This window comes from Lytechinus pictus, chromosome 17, assembly GCF_037042905.1.
Source record: "Lytechinus pictus isolate F3 Inbred chromosome 17, Lp3.0, whole genome shotgun sequence".
NCBI lineage: Eukaryota > Metazoa > Echinodermata > Echinoidea > Temnopleuroida > Toxopneustidae > Lytechinus > Lytechinus pictus.
In genome coordinates this window covers 10,465,479-10,484,857 of record NC_087261.1, presented here as the reverse complement: position 1 = coordinate 10,484,857, position 19,379 = coordinate 10,465,479, and positions in this window count along the sequence as shown.

Here is a 19,379-nt window from a genome sequence, read left to right as displayed (position 1 = left end):
GCGTACCTAAGGGGGGCAGGGGGCAGACTGCCCCCCTGACGAGTCACAACTCATGCAGGGGACGTATCCCTGCCCACCTGACGAGTCACAACTGATCCTCTTTTGAATCTGATGACCTTTTTTTTTTTTTTTTTCCTTGTCATTTTTTTTGTGTGGTAAGAAATCCTTTTTGGGTGGTTGAAGACCTTTTTTTTTTTGCTTGTCTAACTTTTTTCGCGGACGAAATATCCTCCAAAAATTTGCCCCCCTTCTGGAAAATCCTAGGTACGCCAGTGGACAGGGCACTGTAAGTGTAAGCATGGTAAGCTGGATGTTTTTTCTTCCCTGAGGAAGATAACTGAGACTAATATACTTACAAGTATTTCCACAAATCATGATGAATGATTGTAAGCTACTTAGTGTTTTCATGTGGCACACTCTCAGAGAATGATCCGAAAATCACAATGAATGTTAAATGTCACGTAAGAATACTGGAAAACCTCAACTAAATGCGCGAAAAACAGAAGATGTCCTCAGCTAACCTTGAAGAATACATGAATGATTAATGCATGGTGTTCTACTATTATCATACTGTGCTACGATGTGCTGGGAATGCTCCTAATTATTATGAGACCAGTTTTATTCCGTTTTCCGCTAAGATGGTCATGTAAGGGACATGATTGCTCTAAACAATTAAGCTTTGTTTCAATAACATTCCTATCTTTCTACTCATATTCTAAAAATATTTTGGGAATATGTGTCGAGATGAATGTGTTATCAAGGTTATTGATGCTTTATACCATGTCAATATTATGATCATCATACTCCATGCAGCGACCTACATACAGCCTTTTATTGGGTATGTATTTAGATGTAACGATCAAGTCTACTTCGTATAGAGTCATCCTGGCATAGATAAATTCAAGTTCTTGTGAAACGGTAATCTCTATACCGTGTGAGTCCCAACAAAAACTTGACCATGTTGACACCTCACAAATACCTAATTTAAGGAAAACGCAAAATCGTGGCTGGAAAGAGTATCTTCTCCCAAATAATTTGATACCATATTTATGTTGTATGTCTCCATGCTTGGATAATCAGTCGCAGTCACAGGGGCTGACGTTATAGTTAGTAAACATATTTGCAAATCTCTTTTCAAATAAATTAACTTGAGAATTGATACTAAAAAAGTGGTCAACCGCATATTGAAAATTATTGAAAAGGTGTTTTGGAATGGATTTTAATGCAACCCGTGTAGGATTATGACGTTATTGACATTTGGATTCTTTCATTGCAGTTATGCCTTGCTTTGGCGCAAGTCAAAATTTACATTACTGCAAAAATAACTTCTTATCATCCAAGCGTTAACACATTCCACATAAATACTGGGAGAACATACTCTTTCAGGCGCCATATATAGTAATTATGTGTCCATGACATTATAAAAAGATTTTTCCTAAAATTTTGGATTTTTAGGTGTCAAGTTTGTTTGTTTGTTGTTGGTTTTTTTTCTCACACAGTATCATTTAACCGATAGAAACATGTGGAAAGAGGAACGAGCACATTTCCGAACTTTGTGTTGGATGTCATTTAAAAATATGAATAGAATCGGCCTAGTTGAAAGAACTGTGGAGAGAATTTACAAAATGTATTCAGGTAGGGCAGTGAACCTTGTTTCATAATAATTTATGAATGCTATAAATGTTGATATTTTTTGCAACAGCATGAATCCAAATAGTTGTTATTCCAACGAACAATAATTTCGAAATACCTGAGCATCATTATCTCTTATTTATATCATAGACAGGGGCGGATCCAGCTTTTTATAAAGGGGGGGGGGTTGGGGTGGTATGCGAGGGAGCGTAGCGACCGAGTCCAAGCGAGCGGAGCGAGCGAGGGGGGGAGGGTGTGGGAGGGGGGTGTCCCCCCTCCCACAGTAGGGAAAATTTTTGAAAATCTGTGTGTGAAAATGGCGTTTTCTTGCATAAAATAGAATAAAATAAAATTACAAGTTTAAAAAAAAAGATAAGATTTAAAAAAATGTTCCCCGGATTTTTTTTTTTGGGGGGGGTTGCAACCCCCCAACCCCCCCTCTAGATCCGCTTCTGATAGAACACGATTCTTATTCACTTTGCAATCCATTCACACCATGATAACTTGATCACGATATCACCACTAAAATGATTAACTTATAATTGAGGCAAAGCCTGTATTTATATACGCTTGAAAAAAAAACAATTAGTGTTTCAGTACACCATGGCAATGCCCTCTCGTCTTTTCTTAAAGGTCAAGTCCACTCCAGAAAAATGTTGAGTTGAATAAATAGAAAAAAATCAAACTAGCAAAATGCTGAAAATTTCATCAAAATTGGATGTAAAATAAGAAAGTTATGACACTTAAAAGTTTTGCTTATTTTTCACAAAACAGTGATATGCACAACTCAAATGAGAAAGTTGATGATGTCCCTCACTCACTATTTCTTTTGTTTTTTATTGTTTGAATTATACAATATTTCATTTTTTATAGATTTGAAAATAAGGCCCAACTTGACTGAATCATATAGCATTAAACAATGCTCATGCCACATGTTGAGGGAGGAATTAATCGTTGTTTCACTTGACAAGGAAAAAAATAGGATATTCCCTATTTCATATAATAAAATACAAAAGAAATAGTGAGTGGATGACATCATCAGTCTCTTCATTTGCATACCCACCAGGATGTGCATATAACTATTTTGTGAAATTAAGCAAAACTTTAAAATGTCATAACTTTCTTATTTTACATCTGATTTTGATGAAATTTTTAGTGTTATGCTTGTTGAATTTTTCTCTTTTTAATCAAATCAATTTTTTGTTGGGGTGAACTTGTCCTTTAAGTACTAACCAAATCCCGAATCAAAATCAATATTAAGTACTAACTAAATCCCGAATCAAAATCAATAATGTAAATTACTAACCAAATCCCGAATCAAAATCAACAATATTAAGTGCTAACTAAATCCCGAATCAAAATCAATAATATCAAGTGCTAACCAAATCCCGAATCAAAATCAACAATATTAAGTACTAACTAAATCCCGAATCAAAATCAATAATATTAAGTGCTAACCAAATCCCGAATCAAAATCAATAATATTAAGTGCTAACTAAATCCCGAATCAAAATCAATAATATTAAGTGCTAACTAAATCCCGAATCAAAATCAATAATATTAATTACTAACCAAACCCCGAATCAAAATCAATAATATCAAGTGCTAACCTAATCCCGAATCAAAATCAATGATATTAAGTGCTAACTTAATCCCGAATCAAAATCAATAATATTAAGTGCTAACTAAATCCCGAATCAGAATCAATAATATCAAGTGCTAACTAAATCCCGAATCAAAATCAACAATATCAATTACTAACTAAATCCCGAATCAAAGTCAACAATATTAAGTGCTAACTAAATCCCGAATCAAAATCAATAATAATAAGTGCTAACCAAATCCCGAATCAAAATCAATATCAAGTGCTAACTAAATCCCGAATCAAAATCATTCAAAGCAGGCAAGGTGGCTTGTTATTATCCGATCCGCACGTGTATAGTTCATCGACAAAGAAAAGTTCAGAATACTATTAATGAACCTGCACACACTTGATTTCACCAGCCAGCCTGTCAATGTTAATAAATGGAAGGGTTTTATTGTTGTGGTGTTGTTATTCTGTAAATGGTATCTAATCTATTTTTTTCTTTCTCCATTCAATCACTGACATAATCATATACATTCCAGAGAAGGATGATCTTGAATAATTGAAGATGGGTGTTTGGCGATGGAATTTTGATGAAGTATGCCAACGCGAGGGGCGGGCACTCAACTATTATTGGTGTGCGCTCGTGTTAAGGCCATTGAAAAAAAAACGCGTAAAAAGTCCCAGGGTTTGGGGTGTATTTTATGTCTATGAAGCGATACATGCGTTGCGTGTTCAGGGCAGGGGTGAATCCAGGATTTTCCAAGGGGGGCACATTTTCCCGAAGAAAAATTGACAAGCCCCCCCCCCCAAAAAAAAAAAAGTTTTCAACCAAAAATGACATTTCGTCCACCAAAAAATTTGACCAAAAAAGGGACTTCACTTTCAAAGGGGGGGGGGGGCACACTTCTGTTTCAACGGCATTTTTTCATTACAAATCTTAATTGTGCCTCTCAAGGGGGGGGGGGGCACGGGCCGGCTTTCCCCCCCCCCCCTCCGATCTGCCAGTGGTTCAAGGTGTCAAAACCCTAAAAATTTGAAGAAAAAAAATTAGTGTTAATAATATAAGGGAGGCGAAAAAAAGTTACTTTTCTGACGCCTAATCACTCACATTTTCCGTAACTTATCCCATTTGTGGGTCTTGATATTATTTTTGTACTCTCTTGCATTTTCTTGTTCAAAAGCTCATCCTCATAGCCTCGTCTAAAAGGAAAAAGCGTCAAACTAAATATTGCTAATCAATAACAAAATAATAAAATGATGATTATACTGATAATACATCATTTTATAGCTCATGCTTATCATGATGTTTCTCCATGCGATTTACAATACAAAAAAATAATAATAAAAGGAGAATATAACTATAGAGTTAGGAGATGATGGGGTGCGAGAGATGGATAGAAAAGAATATATTAATTTGGAGAGGGCGACTGAGGAAGGGTTTAGAGATAGAGAGGGGAGGAGGGGGCGAGATTGGCATGGAGGTGCAATTGAGAGGGTCTATTAAAAAGGGAAAGAAAAAGAAATGGGCGGAAGAACACTAACATGGCTATAATTAGAACCCCTGAAACCTACCCTAATCTTTTATTTTGATCAAATCAAATACACTCAAAAGCTAGGATTGATTCGATATCTGCACAAACAATACCTGGGATCTTTGAATATACCCTTAATAGCTCCTAAATCGTTTTCCTTTGTATCATTCTCGTATCTCCTTGGGCGATTTGAATAGAAGGGACAGACAACTCCACAAGGTTTGATACAGAAGCCATGGATCATTGTATTTACTTATTCCACCTCGTATTGACGAATGGGGTTTTTAGAAATACATCGCGACGACACAGGGTAGGCGTTTGCTAAAAGTCATGTTTCATTCTTTAAAAATTAGAATGGAAAATTGGAACTATAACTCATCGGACCCCGCCTTTTGGGCATAGATCGTATTTGATAGTTTTATTCCAATGGTCAGCAAGCGATGGTCAATAGGCTACACTTTAGATGACCCCTCCCAATTAGCCAATAATATGGAACTGCGACCATGACAATCAAAATGGACGCAGAATCATTGCTGGCTAGGCCAACCATGGACCTATTACAAAGGTCCATAGGCCAACAAACCTCAATATGCTTATATTGTAGCCGTAGCCATGCCATACCTGTCCACCAAAATCATTCAAACTGCATGACAATGTTTGAATATTGAAATATGAGAAAATACAATTTAATGGATTTTTCGGTACTATATAGCATAAGTGAGGAAATTAATAAAATTATAATATCTTTCTTCAATCTTTGATGGATTTTCCTCAAACCTTCACCAATATCTTTATTATTTTTCTGCAATTTTTTGTCATCAGGATGAACTCACCCCTTAATCTGATGCTTCTTTCCGCACGTATTAATCCACAGGAATACAACAACAAAAATCCTAATAACTTTGAAGAACATTAGTGGCTCGAGGGCACAAGGACACTAAACAAAACGTATAATACAGTGCATCAATTTGTGACATGGTGAGAAAATGAAAGATAACCATAACGAAAACACCCCCTGGAAAAGAATGACAATGTTCTAGGGGGTGTGCGTGTGTGGGGGGGGGGTAGGTGGTGGTAGAATAGACGTGATAGAGAAGTAAAATAACGTCTGTGTCTGTACGCAATGCGATGTGTAGAGAGAGAGGGTGGGGGGTAGAGGGATGGTAGCAGTGGCGTAACAGGCGGGGGGCAGGGGGGCAAGCTGCCCCCCTGGCGGAGCTCACCGGGAAAATTAAAAAAACGGGAAAAAGAAAAAAAGGGGGAAGAAAGAGAAAGGGAAAGGTAAGGAAAAAGGGAAGGGGAAAGGAAAAGGGAAAAGAAAACTAAGAAAAGACATAAAAAAGGGAAAACGGAAAGATAACGGGAAAAGGAAGGAAAAAAGAACAAGTGAGAAAGAACAATTCGGCCCGATATACAAATACATTAGCATGATTAGTAAGACAGGGAAATAAATTAAATATGACAAAAAGGCAAACAAAAGCGGGAAATAAAGGCAGAATGGAATTAGCCAAAATCTAAATTGGAAAATAAAGAATAAGGACAAGATAACGTACACTACCGGGCTGCCGAGGATTGAGATAACGAGCGGAAAGAAAAATGGATGGTATATAGCATAATGTCGTATATGAAAGTCTATCATAAACTTGCTAAATCTCCAAAGGCTCTGTCCAAGAGTCAAGACCCCGTGCAGTGGGGGCTCTTCATCTGTAGCCTTTAATGGGTTCTATAACGGGCCCCTATATGGTCCCTTCCTACATTAAGCTTTACGTTGAAGCACTGGCGTACCGGGGGTGGTTCCACAGCCAAGGGGAAATAAAAGAAAAATAAAGGAGGCAGCGAAATGAGATGAATGAAAAAAAAATATATGACATGATATTTGCTATAATGATGTAAAAATCTATCACATAATTAGAATTTCATTTTAACAGGCCTTTTTTTTCTGGCTCGCTTCGCTCGCTCGGGAATTATATTAAGCTACTTCTTGCCAGAAGCGCCATACTCGGCCCCCTCGAGCATATGGAGTCTCGCCCTGATGCTCACAATCATAACAAAAATCCTGTTCACCGTGGCGTACAAAAAAGAGAGAAAAAAGGAAAGATCACAAAATTGCATTTTAGCAATAAAAATTTCAAATTTTTTTGCTCGCTCGCTCGCTTATATTATATATATATATATACATCTGCCCGATACGCCATATCGCCCCCTCAAAATTTTGCCTTATGACGCCATTGCCTGTTCCATGATATGACTGGGAAATTTTTGGCTCTTGCCCCCCCCCCCCCCCCCCGGCCACCGACCCCTGTTACACCGCTGGATGGTAGTTGATAAGGGTACAGATAATGACACATATAACAAATAGACGGAGACATAGATTTGATACAAGTGCAAAGTTTGAAGAGTGTTATTTCGACAGCCAGATTGTCACCTGCGCTGCGCAAAAACAACATACCGAAATAATTAGTTTTAAAGTAAAAACCTTCAACATTGACGCTCTTTAGATTTATGAGCAACATGCACGTGGAATGCCTTGTTTTTGTCCTCTGGTAAATAATGCAGCCAGTCGTTTTCTATAATTTGTGTAAATAGTTTACATTCGGCCTATTGCCTGGCATCCCGAGAGTTATGCGTGTGTCGTGTTTGTGGCGCCTTCCCTTTGCGCCTTCCCCTTGACCACGTGACACGCATCAAGACGCCACGGTCATGTGACAGTCGAGCATTGGGAACAAGCTGTGTCCAATCATGGTCCAATGCGCTAGACATACACTTTTTCATAGACATAAGCTTTGTTCTATTGGTCTCAATTTGGTCTCTTTCTCAGATAGTCTAATACCACATGGGTTAAATAAATTTGGTCTAATTGCCAGGTTGGTCTACTCTGCACTTGGTCTAATACGCTCTTAGTCTAATTCTCATTTAGTCTAAAATGTCTATAGTACCTTTAATCCAAGTTTCACTTGGTCTGCTTATTGGTACCTATATTTTTTACTTTTTCAAATCAAAAATTCATCCCATAAACAGTTACTTCAATCATATCATACAGGTAAAGAAATTGATAAAGTCTAATTGGAAAGTAGGAAAGGAGGCTAGTGGGTTATATGGCAATGATACCAAAATAGTTGACGAATTGGTTACAGACAAATCGGCAAATTACCTTCACTTAATACGGAAACAGCGTTTACGTTTTCAGGGATTAAAAAAAAATCACATTAGAAAGGTAAGTGTAACATTTCCCAAAATGCGCCAGGGGCGGCGGAACGTATTTTTGTTGGGGAGGGGGGCAAAGCCAAAAAAGGGCACTAATATGCCAAAACTTGCATTTTGATGCAAACGGATATTTTTACCATGAGATTTTCATCTGTGTGAAGAAGTTGTATGTTTTGTAGTAATTAAGTTGAGCAAAGTTTTCTTTTAAGTGACTTCTGATTGATAAGATATATATTTAGGTTTTATTTTTTTCGCGAGCGAGCGTAGCGAGCGAGCGGTTTGGAATAATTTTCAAATCTGAAGTTGTAAAACTCACATTTTGGTCAATTATGGACCTAATTACTGTTAAAAGGGCGTCCTTGCGAGATGTTGCGACCGCGAATCACCAGCTAAAACTTTTGGAAATTTTATCTAATATGACATGAAAAGTAAACATTCCGAGCAGTTTTGTAATCATGAAAAAAGGATGTGAAATCTAAATAAAGAATTAACGCGAGCGCGAAGCGCGAGCTAAATTTTTTTAAACATACTGATCAGAAAAGAAACCTTTTTAAAGACTGCATTTAGTGGCTCATGAATAGGATACGGGCTACATATCTCACCAGTCTAATTAATGCGAGCGCGAAGCGCGAGCTGAATTTTTGTGATATTCTAACCAGAAAACTGGATATTCTAGGCATTTCATTTAACCAGGAACAGAATGGCTACCTTAATAAACAATAATTGGTGCGAGTGCAAAACACGAGCCAAAAAATTGTGATATTCCAACCTGAATTTTGGGGGCACTTGCCCCCCCCCCCCCATTCCGCCACCCCTGAAATGCGCAATGAAAGCGAGCGGGACAAATAGAAAGTAGGGGGATAAAGGTTAACAAGAATGTCCTGTTTAAAAATAAATGTTACGTATGCCCAACATCACAAAATGCAACACATTTTTATTAAGTAAAATTAACACAAATGAGAGAAATAAAATGACACAAGTTCCCTTTTCATTAGTGTTGTAACTTCTGATGTCGACAATCCACTTTCTAGTGATATTCTGTCAAAGTGATCTTCAGAAAATATGGGACATCATTCTGCAGGGTGAAACTTTTAACAACTTTGTAAATCAACGTTCTTTTGTTTCATAAACAATTAAAAAAAACAACGTCGTAGACAGATCCAGGCATATTTAATAACACTCTATCTGATTACAGATGTCATGTCAATGTTCTATCAATTCTAATGTAAGCATGTTAAAGATCCAGACCGGACCCGAAAATGAAATTGATAAATTATATACCAATCGAAAGCTTATAAGCTACTAAATACACCAAGGTATGTTTCGAACCCCGCTTAGAAAATAGGCTTTATTGTGCTTTTCACCTGCCTCGAGACCGTGACGTCACGTTGTGTAAGAAGCGTCGTGATTCCATAGGTTTGTACACAGAAAAACTGGGTGATTTTTTTGCTTTCCAGATAACGCATTTCATTCTCTTCACTTCTATCACAGATGGATATCACATATATTTTTACCCACAAGCTTGAATTTATGAAATCTGCAGTTTTGAACTAGTTTTTGCCATATTTTATTTCCTGCTTATTTGGCGCAGATTTCAATTCTATCTGCATTTAGATTATGTATAACAACTTTTCCTGACATAGCAATTTAGGCCCAATAAGAGCCAAACAAAGAAATCACAAAAAAGGTAGTTAATAGTTGTAGGTTTACAACAATTTGAACAGTGAATAATTTTGAGTGCCATTTTCATCTGAAAACGAAAAAAAAAATGGATTCATAACATGGAAATGGAAGAAAATACCCAATGCTTTTGTACACAAACCTATGGAATCACAACCCTCCTGACACAACGTGACGTCATCATTTCCAGGCGACGTGGGGGTGCTCAATCGAAGCGTACTTTGGAGGAGCAGTTTCTTTGATTTTTATTTAATATTTTTAACTATTGGAAGGAGATATATGTAATATTTTTGGTATATTCGTATTGTATGAATCATTACCTTTATTTTGATATATGATTGTTTTTACACCGGTCAGGGTCTTTAAGCGATATGGTATCATTAAAGTGTACGTGGAGAGGGATAGAGACATGAAAACGAAAATGTCTAAATGTTTAAACCTTAAGTTCACGTAACTGCAACCTGCTCGTATTTTACTGTATGAAATAACGTCACTGGCGGATCCAGGGGGGGGGGGGGGGCAAACCGACCCGTGCCCCCCCCCTTGAGAGGCACAATTAAAATTTGTAATGTAAAAATGCTGTTAAAACAGAAGTCTGCCCCCCCCCCCCCCCTTTGAAAGTGAAGACCTTTTTCTTTTTTTTTTGCTTGTCAAACTTTTTAACTTTTTCGTGGACTAAATGTCCTTAAATTTTGGTTAAAAAACTTTTTTTCTTTTTTTTTTGCTTGTCAAAATTTTTCCTCGGAAAATGTGCCCCCCCCTTTGGTGAATCCGAGATCCGCCCCTGAATAACGTAATTGAATTAATTGAAGAAGAATGTTTGTTAGTCGGATGATAATTACCTCAGACACCAAAAATATAAAATGGTAGTTTAGACTTGATTGTCCTAAGAACACACCTTCAGTTTTCAAAAAGAAAACTTTTATGACTTTTTCCAAGGAAAATTATGAAACGCAATCGTAGTTACCATTGTTGTTGTACTTTTTACTTTGCGGGGGGTCTTCCTTTCTTCAACATCGGGTGTTACATACTTTTGCTGTAGGCCCTATTGTAAACTAATGGTTCCATGCAGAGAACAAAAACTCCCATTAGGGGCCGCGGAACGGTTTTGAAAGTGTGTGGGGGGACTAGGCAAAAAATCACAATCAGATGGTCATTTTAAAGGGTTTTTTTACACGGTTTTGGAAAAAGGTGGGGGATGACGCCCACCCAGCCCCCCCCCCCCCCCCCCATCCCCGTATCCGCGACCCCTGCCCATGTCCCAAGCCTCGAGCTACAATGCCGCACCATGTACAGCGTATATCAATAATTATTATAGAATTAAGAACAAAAATAACTTCGTAAGACATTAACCCCCTTATACCGGGTATAGTTTTTGTCTTCTGTGCTTTGTAAGTATTGCACTTCTGTTTCACTAAGCGATCACATTGCTTTTTATATTCTTTATACAACACGTTTTGCACTATGACACTGTCCATCGCCAAAGAATTCCTTTTCCAATTATTGAATGACGAGGAAAAGTGCAGTAAAAAGGGGTTAGAACTTAATAATAGACACTTATCACACCCCATATAGTCTTCCCTACCCCCTTCCCCTCTCACCTCCCCCCGCCCCCACCTCTTTATCCGTGCCTGATAAATCATATCATCAATAATTCTGTGTTAATTCTTTCACTCTAGGGTAGGACGGTTTCAAACAAAATCGCCTTTGTGACTCTGCCTTTCATCAACAATAATATAAGGTAATGCTTACAATTAAACACCAGACCCCGCATTCACAAAACCTTTTATTCATATCACAGGCATTCAATTTATATGCCACCGTGAACACCTGATGAACTTGTGAACCCGGTGTTAGATATTGATTGATTTGAAATTTGTATCGTTATGATAAGGGGTTGTGACCCGGGAACCACAAAGAATGGTTTAGTAACAATATTTCCATGCCGTTATTGTAACGAAAGCTATTGATTGATGATCAAACTGTGAGTACCACACTCGGATTCGAAAACGGTGAAGCAACTATAAAGCTGATATAGCATTTCCTTCAATGTCAAGCACGTTCAATGATTCTTACAAAATGAATGTATGAGCATCAATCATTGACAAATACTTGTACTTTTTCCAAAATCATATTAGTATGATTCATGTAAGTGGTCGTATTCAAAATACCTCTACATTCATTCGACATTGAGATAATTTTTCAGCATAGACTTATAATAAGTTTTAGAGTCTTAATTTCTGTTTGTTAAAAGAAACATTCGAATCGAAATGGAGATGAAAATAAACGAAATATACCAATTGGCTTTCAGGTTTGGCGAAATATGTATATTTAATTTATTATTCAATTTCTTTTTTAAAGTAAAGATCGACGTTATCAAATAAAATACAGGAGGCTTTGATCGATCATAAACTTCTCTCTATAAATCGAATGAATAGAACTTAGTTCACATCGGATGGAGTGAGTGAAATTCACTCGGTTGAGAGTGAAATTTATCACTTGTGTGAATTTCACCACTTTTTAAACTGAAATTCGTGAGAGGTATTCGTGAACTCACTCTAAATTCACTCTAACTAGAGTGATTCTTGTTGTCACTCCTAATGGTAGTGAAAGTTCACTTTTTTTTTTTTTTTTTTTTTTTTTTTAGAGAGAGAGAGAATATGCATAGTGGCAGTATCTCTATTTGGGTAAAAGGTCCTCCTCGGGAGGGTGAGACGGGGGGGGGGGGGGGGAGAGGAGTTAGGAGCTGCTTTGTTAGAACATGTCTAGCGTAAATATTTGCTGATGTTTGACCATGGAATGGGATACATGCATTCTCTTTAATTTTCCCGACTGGAGTGTGGGTCCAAGGGGTCTTGAAAACACTCGAACAATCGACATGTTTCGACCACTGTTTGGCTCCCTGGAACAACACTTCAATCGTATTGTTCTTTTTTCTTAAAGCTCGGTTTGAGTTTTCTTAAAATACACTCACTCGGCTCACATTCTGTTTCTTTAGTCCAAGGATATCATTTTCTAACGATTAACCGATTGATGCATGTAAAGTTTTCATTTCGCTATTGCCCTTTAGTGATTCATATTTTTTTTCTTTTCACTCGATCTCCAAGATTTTATTTTCGTATGTAGGCAACTCTATTGAGTTGTAATCCAAAGCTCTGTAAGGTAAGTCATGTAAAATAATGAGGTAGTGGTTGGTGAATCCTCATAAGCCCCCCCCCCCCACCGGCCCCCCTCACTCACACACACACACGCATATCCTAACAACTTACCCCTGGCATGGACCTATGTAAGGTGTTTCATAAAGTTGTTCTTAAGTTGCGAATGACTTTCTTGTGCTAATGATCCCTAAATTATCCTATGTAAAGTCAGGTAGGTCCAAGGGATACCATGCTCCAGTCGTTAAAAAAAATCGTTCGTATGATCGTTCGTAACTTTACCAACAGTTTAATGAAACACAACTCTGATAACTTTTGCACAATAGAGTGGCAACATTTTTCGTTTCTATGAATGATAACATGATAATGTGGAATGAGAGAGACAAAGGAAAAATGTTAAACGGAAATAGCTTCACGTATAACAAATATGTCAAAATGAATGAAAGGAATGCACCCACTAGGGGGAAAATAACTACAAAAATGAAAACAAAATAAGTTTGTTCCTTTTTCTTGTAATTGTGCAGAATACAGATGAATGAATGGACCCAGTTCCAAGTACACGGGTAGGGCAGTTAGAGATGCCACTTGCGACTATAATTCATACACAAAAACATCTGCATATAGTGAGGCGTAAACAAAGAGGGTATTGGAGAAGTGCACCCCCCCCCCTCCCCGGCTCTGTCCAGAGGAGAGAGAGGGACTTAAAAAGAAAACGAGTTTGAATATTAAAACGTAGAATACCCCCACCCACGCTTCTTCTGCCTGTTCTGTTGATTTGAGTAGCGACTAGTCATGTTGACTATTGTCGCCATTGACTTATATCTCACTTTTCTTCACATATTAAAATTATTACCAATACATATCTTTATCTTTTGTGTCCGTGTCTGCACACACCCTATGGTAGCTGCAAAGTTACGGGACTCTTTAATTAAAAATGTGTCTTTTTTTACCATTTCACAATAAATCAGGTGAGCCCCGCCCCCCCCCCCCCACCCAAACCCCAACTCCTCGCCTCCTGTCCCGTAGGAGACGCAGCATATGAAAATTCCACTAAACTGACAGGACCCACTCCAAACCGGGATTTGTGACAGCATCCTCGCAAAACTAAGATTAATCAGATTCAGTCTGGGACTTGACAGGACTATGCATCGGATTGAACTGCAGGAATCTCCTTTTAAGGAGAAAAAAACCGTTCTAGTTGCATACATCAATTAATTTTTTTTTGCACACAATTTCACTTCTCTTATTTTTAATCAAATAATACTTGGTATAGAGGTATTATGTCACCGGACTACAGATCATAGAGTTCGGGGTTAAGCCAGTTCGTAGTTCCTTTCTGCGCATGATAAAAAGATTCTGCGCATGCATGATCAGAGGAAGGTCATTTGTACTAAAGTGACATGGTGGTTTAAAATCTAATGAGATAAGCACCAACTTTGATGTCTTGATTATTCATATATTCTTTTGAATTGTGTTTTTCATGTACACCACAAAAAAAAACAATGCGTCCACGAACGACTGGTATTTCACAGTTTACCAAGTACATTGTGCAACATGCTATGATATGCATTCAAAGTAGGAATGCAACAAATACCTTCATAAAGTGTTCATTGGTGTGCTATTCTAGTCACCTGGTCTATTCAATTTCTTCATCCTGCTATGTCAGGCATGCTTACGTAATATCTTGCTTTGAAATCTGCCTATCATAATGAAATAAATGAAAGGTCATTTGACCAAAATTGTCCATGAAGAAACTACGAACTGGTCTATTAACGTGTTTTTGGGGAGGGGTTGGTGGTGTTTTGTTTGTTTTTGCATTTTATTATCATCATTAATTGTGAGAACAGAACAAGCTTAATTCTAATTAATCCGCTCAGTGCTTGTTGCAAAAACATAGACCTAAGGGAAAATGTGGATCTGCAATTAAAAAAACCGAGACAGCCCACAGATTCTATTTTCGATACAGAAAATAAGTAATACGCATTTGAATACTAGTGAAAATGAAATTTATTCAGAAATCTTTCCAGATATTTAGACCAACGGGATAGAATCCGAACAATCCGGGTTTTTTTCATGTTGGAGAATTAATCAATACGAATTTGAATTTGAATAGTGAAAATGAAATTGAGACAGAAATATTTTCTAAAAATACAAACGGATATAAAAAAAATAATAACAAAAAGCCCTTTTCTCTTTCGCATTGATGGTAAATATTATTCAATACGAATATGAATTTGAATGATGAAAATAAAATTGATTCAGAAACATTTCCTGAAAATAAACAAACGGGATACAACAAAAAAATATACATCTTTCACTATGAATTACCATCATTGTGTGTTAAATACATCAAACATCATCATGCACTTCTAAAGCCTATCTATATAAAGCAATCATAACAAAAACAGCAAAAGTCAGCAATATCATACGAAATATCACGACTAAGCAAAACAAAAAAGTCATATTGCGTGCAACTTTGCAGTCAGTCCGAAGCACCGGAAAACCAAATGTCAAGTATCAGATTTGGCAGCAAATGTATGGATTTGTTAATTGAAAATGGTTGGAATGTTTAATAAACTTCCTCCGGGTTTCATACTTGCCAACTCGAGTCTGATCCAAAACAAAAATTAATGTATATTTTATAAAATATATATATCTACAAAATGTCCCCTCAGCCATCAGATGTAACTAAAATGCATTCTGTGAAAATGGGGCATAATTATAATAGTCCTGATATAGCCCAGTAGAGTTACGAGGTATGATTATCTTCTGGCTCGAGCGAATTATTTTCATCATATCAAATTCACAACTTCCTTAGTATGTTTTCCTAAAATGGTGAACAAAGTGAAAAAAGAGGAAATAAACAAAGTACACAAGAATTGACATCAACAATATATTACCATTATTTATATGATTATGAAATATAATTCTCAACTGATTTCACTACCAAAATACACCTTATATGTCGATGATTATAAAACAGGGGAGGCGTGAAAGAATAAAAGCTGAAATGCTCTACAAATGAATTAATAAAAAAATAAAATTAAAAAAACAATAAATAAATAACTAAATAAATACATGAATGAATAAATAAATGAATGAATGAATAAATAAATAAAAGATAATCACAGATATCTCTTCACAGTACACATAAGCCTAAATCCATCCATAAAAATCATATTCAAATCGAAATAGAATATGATGCGATTGACAAACTATCCCTGTGTCAAAATTAAAAAAACTAATACTTTTAAAGCAACAGAAATGATAATATTCAGCGAAAGGTCAACCCCTTAAAAGTGGAATATAAATCGGATGGAGATTTATGTCAGAAAGAAATAGAGAAAGGGGCACAAGAACAAGGATAATAATAATAAATATACGAGCAATAAACTTACAGGTTACAGTCTAGTTAACATGTTTAATATCTGTCATTGACATTTGCTATGAATTACGTACGTCAATTCGGCACAATCAGTTTACATGGAAAACAGAAAAGGGTTGAACAAATTTCGAATACATGACAATCTGCAATGGATGGTGATGATGTTACCCTCCTTTCTTCCATTCAAAATGGGAGGGATCCCTGATAACATTAGGATGTAATTGTACCTTAATGGATAAACTAATGAGACGGAAAACGATGTGGATCATTAACGTTTTATACCAGATATAAATCATGTTTAACTTTTTAGGTCAACCAAATCACTGAATTTATCAAATCTTCATTCTTTAGAGATATTGAATACTGGCAGATGTTATGGGCAATTATTATGAGGAGCCTAGGAGTCGATATATCGAATGGGCTGTTGAGATAACAATATTTTTGTAAGAATTCTTCATCATTATCATTTTTATCGTTTAAGATCATCACAGATATCAAACAAAAATTATTACAATACATTTTTGCATTTTACACATATATTATATTTCTAAAGCAAGAAATATTTATTTTTTCTTAGTATCGAAAGGTTAAACAGCCATGATTTGACGGCATATCGTACACAATAAGGATAAAATGTAGGCTATAATTGCATGAACGCAGTAGAATAAGGCTTGTCTTACGAAACACTTTGATATGGCAAGCAATACGATTTTCATTTTATTTCTTGCAAAATCATAATAATCAGAATATGACGGTCCATCGTATGGATTGATGTGTATTAGAGAACAATGTGATAGTGTTCATGTTATCAATGGTCTATACAATGCGAAAACACAATTACATTCTTTTATTAAAAAATAATAAGAAACAAACTTAAAGGGGAATCCATCCCAAATAATAACTTGCTTTTAAAGGAAAATCAGACAAGTTGATAGGTGAGAGTTTGAAAAATATTGGACAAACAATAAGAAAGTTATGAATTTTTAAAAGTTGTGAATATTGGTAATCACTATACCCATGGAGACTTCAAATTGGCCACAAATGTGATGTCATAGTGATGTAAGGCAAGGACCACTCTTCCATGTACTCCAATATATAAAATGGCTAAAATGAAATTTTTCTAAAGTTTTAGTTCAAATCATATTTTTCTTTCATGAGGTCGTAAAACAATATACTACCTAGGCTATATTAAGATTACAGCCCTAGAGGAATGGGTACTTAGGAGAAACCCACATATCACTGATAAGAAAGTACATGGCTTATGGGAAAGTTGTCCTTGCACTTTGTCATAATTTACTCACCCAGTTGCCAATTAGGATCTCAAATTTAAAACAGCCATAACTTTCTTATTGCTTGTTCGATTTCTTTCTAACTTTCACAATTCTGTTTTATTCATTTTTCTCCCTTCAACCACACCATAAATTATGACCAAGGCTGGATTCCCCTTGTTTAAGCCGTTCGAAGTTTTAGTCAGTCGGTTCCCGAGTTGGTTTTGTTTATCTGGCTGTTTGACCACACCTTTTACCTCGATGGTCTGACTATTATAATTATGAGGACACGATTCTATTTTACCAACAATTCTTTTGAAGAAACCCCGCGAGAAGAGGGCTATTAGCGACGATTTATCGACTTAGAACACCGCCCTTTTAAGGATTGGATTGCTTTATCAATAAAGTTAATTGAATAATATACCAGTAATCTTGAATCACTCATCATGTCGGTAATAAATTTCCATCAAATTATATCGATCTATCGATCAAAAGTGTGACTCGATATCGATCGGAAATGGCGGATAAATGGCGGGATTATACAGTGTAAGAGTACAAAGGAAGAAAGGTGAATTCGATTTGATTCTTCGAATAGAATTTTAAAAAAGCGAGAGACATTCTTAAGGTTTCAGTATCTTGATATGTTTTGAGAGTCTATGGAGATCGTCGTGGGGTACCTGGGTTTCTAAAAGACTGGTCTATTATTTGCAAAGTCTTTTTCTGTCTTAATCTTATTTAGATGGATATAGGATTCCCTTGAAACTGTATGCAGGTGCGAGCAGTAATAGCAGAACACCAGTCAGGCCAGTTAGGAAACAGCGACCATTCTTTATAAGTTTATACCAACACCTACCTAATCTGCACTTCTCTATTACCCCCTCTTTACCTTGAAAACATCGACAAAGCTCCTTAAGATATGCGTGCTAAACGGGGGATTTAACTGCTTCTGAAGAAGATACTTACGGAAACACATTCACAACATGAACAAACATAACTAGTGATACAAAATACCGCGGTCTTTCTGGGGGAGGGGGGGGGGTCCTCTCGTTTTCTCGTTGTGATTTCGTTTTTGTGTTTTCAAAGACCGAACCACGAGGCTGATTTCCGTTTTTGCTCTGCGATGATTTGAAAGGAAAAACGAATTATCCTTTAGTACCCTGATAAATTGTAACGAGGCCCAAGAGATTTTGGAAAAGCGTACGAAGGAACTATTAAGCCTTATTATGGAAAACTCGGTGTTGTGTTAGTCGATATAATTGGGCGTGGGGATAAATAGCTTCATAAATTGGGCATTTAGTTAGAAAAGAAAATGCACACAGGCCATTTGCACACACAGTCATGCCCGCAGTCACATCAACGAAACCGACTCCAAACCGACTGCTGGTATGACATAGATAGATCGGTATAGATTTGATCGGTTGGGGTTGGTTACGCGGGTTTGACTGGAGAACAAAAATGAACCTGTTGGCAAATGCAAGACCTTTGTTCATGTTGTTTGAATGAGAGCGTGCATGGGAAATACACAGCGTTCAAGATCACTCAAAGTCGCACACTTGGATTTGTGTTCTAGACATGTAAACAGATCAACGCACGTGAGTGGATGAGAGATGGGATGAAGGGTATGAGATGGGGGTAAATAAAGAATGGGATTGAATAGGAGGGGGGTAAAAATGACAGGACTTGGTGGTGGTGTTATTTGCTGCCAAAAGATGATTAGGAGGGTTGGAAAGCAGGGATGCCGGGGCATCGTCACTAGTCTACAAATGTAGACCCACATCTGCAGTGTGTACCACAGCTGATTCAACTAGTCTGCATAGCAGACTAAGTCTTCGCCTTTCAGGCTGGTTTGCTTCGCAAACCAGCAGCAGCGCGCTTCGCGCACTGAGATCCCACCTCGAGCCATTCAGAGTCTGTATAGCAGACTACATCGTCATC